The sequence below is a fragment of the Aptenodytes forsteri genome, unplaced genomic scaffold (assembly GCF_000699145.1).
Source record: "Aptenodytes forsteri isolate BGI_AS27 unplaced genomic scaffold, ASM69914v1 Scaffold136, whole genome shotgun sequence".
NCBI classification, from domain to species: Eukaryota; Metazoa; Chordata; class Aves; order Sphenisciformes; family Spheniscidae; genus Aptenodytes; species Aptenodytes forsteri.
Genome location: NW_008796111.1, coordinates 2,063,931 through 2,066,468, shown reverse-complemented (window position 1 = coordinate 2,066,468; position 2,538 = coordinate 2,063,931).

The following is a 2,538-nucleotide window of genomic DNA, read 5'->3' as shown; positions in this document are numbered from 1 at the left end:
GCCCGGCCCGGCCCCTGCCGGCCCCTGCCATCCCGGCCCTGCCTCTGCCGGCCCCTTGCCATCCCGTCCCTGCCTGGGCCAGCCCCTGCCGGCCCCTGCCATCCCGGCCCTGCCTGGGCCAGCCCCTGCCAGGCTGGGCCGTCACGTCTCCTGCCAGCCCGGGCCATCCCGTCCCTGCCTGTGCCGTCCCTGCCTGTGCTGCCAGGCTGGGCCGTCACGTCTCCTGCCAGCCCGGGCCATCCCGTCCCTGCCTGTGCCGTCCCTGCCTTGGAAACGCATCATCCCACAGTGCCCGTTTCCTGCCCGTTTTCATGCCGTGTATTTGAGGACTGTGTTTCTGACCCACGTGGCCGTGGCTGGACACTGCCGTGGTGTTCGTGACGCTTTGCGCGAAGCTCCCGGACGCGGGGTGCCGGCGTGCTCCGGAGAGCTCTGCCCCTGCTCCGCCGAGAACTGGAGCTCTGAGAACTGGAGCCCCGGCAGGTGCCAGGGCATCCCCCCACCCCGTCCTCCGGGCCGGAGCCCCCAGCTCTGATTCAGCCCTCGGTCACAACCCTCCCACCGCAGCGGACCAGCGGGAGACTCCGGGATGATGCAAGGACCAGTTAGTCAAGGATTGATGCAAAGAACATGCAAAGCTTATTCCTCGAGCAGGGCGCTGCTGCACGGCCCCTGGCCAGCCCTTACGGCCCAGGACATCTGGGCGATGGCAGTGCTTTTTGGGGGTGTCCCACGAGGGCTGCCACCCAGCCTGCTGCCTGGGCACAGAGCCTCTCGGGTGGGGGTGCACGCCTGCTACGGGGTTGAGCGTTCACGTATCCCCCAGGATGTGAGAGCAATGCCTTGCTGTGGGATGGTGGCACGGCTTACGGCACAGGGTGGGACAAGGGGCAGCAGGCATCAGCTCTGCCGGCTGGGTCCCCAGAGCAAAAAGGAGGGGGTCAGTGGTGGCATCCCAGGTCCGGCGATCGGCCCCCCCAGCCTGGCAACACGGAGGGCCTTGACCTAACCCCCCACCCACCCACGTGCAGCTGCACGAACGGGTGAGCGATGTTATCTCCCAAATTGCAGCCCACAGCCAGTTCCTGGAGTGGCTGGGTTCGCACGCTGAGCCTGGAAGAGCAGCCCTCAGCTGCAGGATCAGGTCCTGCAGCTCCTGATGTCCTTTGCATGTTTGTTCTTCTGCTGTGATGGCGATGGAGCCGCAGGTTGGGAGGGTTTGTGCCCACTGGGTTTCCTACCCAGCACTGCCACTGCAGCCTGCAATAGTCCAAGTTTAATCCCAGATCCGCTTTCCCAAAGCCACCCAGTATTAAATTCAAAATTCAAACTATGACCCAAGTTGTGTTGCGTTCCTTCTCAGCTGTTTCTTGCCCTTTCCAGTTTTATGCATCTCATTTGCGCCTACATGAGTAGGTGGGAATTGCTGAGGCCGATGAAATTATCTGGTGGCTTTCCAAGAGCAGGGAACGTGCTTCTTCACTGGGATGCACAGTCTGCTGCCGGTCACCTACGTTGCACCAGTGGGCTTGCTGATCACCAGCCTTTCCTCCTTGCAGAACTCGGGATCATTTTCCTAAGCAAAACGCCCATTTATTTGAAGAGAAAGCCCAATGGGGAAGGATTTTAAGAGGATCTGTATCACCACAGCCTCCCCGTCACCTTCTGGCCATGGTGGAGGCAACTTCTCCAGCCATGCCAGAGAGCGCCCAGGGCTTTGCTTCTTCCTCTTTTGCAAACAGCCCGGAGACGTTGCTGGATTCAGGGACTTTTTCCCCTCCCAGCCCTGCCCGTGAAGACCCAACAGGCTCAGCACCAGCTGCCCCTTTCCCCAGGCGGGTCCCGGGTGGGGGTCCCCCCCTGGCAGCCCCACACGGCTCTCGGGGATGCCCTGCCCGGAGCAGGATTCGCCCTGTGACCCTCCAGCTAACGCCAACCTCAAAGTGGCTGCAAAAAAAGGTGACCAGATCTGAAGCCGAAAGCCCCCGGTGCTGGGATGCCGGCAGAGAGAAGCCATAGCCTCCGCTGCCAGCTCCAGCGCGTCACTCGGGGCTGGGAGAGCTGAGTTTCGGCAACCTCAAGCCCTGGCAAGAGATGGAGGTGCCTCCTCGGCGCTGAGCAAGGCAGAGGCCGAGGGACCAGGCTGCCAGGAGGGTGACGGCGAGCCCCGACGCTGGACGGGCAGGGACGGCCAGGAGTGAGCCCGGCGAGAAGAAGACATCAGGCAGCAATTGAAAAGAAGGAAACTACAGGCCTTAAACACTTCCAGAAACAAATTTCTGATGTAAATCTTCCTTTTGAGGGGGAAAAAAAAGGGAAAAAAAAAGAAAGGAGTGATTCTACGCCTCCATCACCCACCTCCCCCACCCGAGACACGCACACCTTCACACACACACGCGCTGAAATTAGTTGTGACAGCTGAAATTCTCCTCTCGTCGGACGCGGTTTGACAGGGTACTTAAAAAAGGAGGAGGAAAAAAAAAAAGGAGAAGAAAAAGAAAAGGGAAAGTGGTTTGGTGTCACATGGGGGAGGCGGAG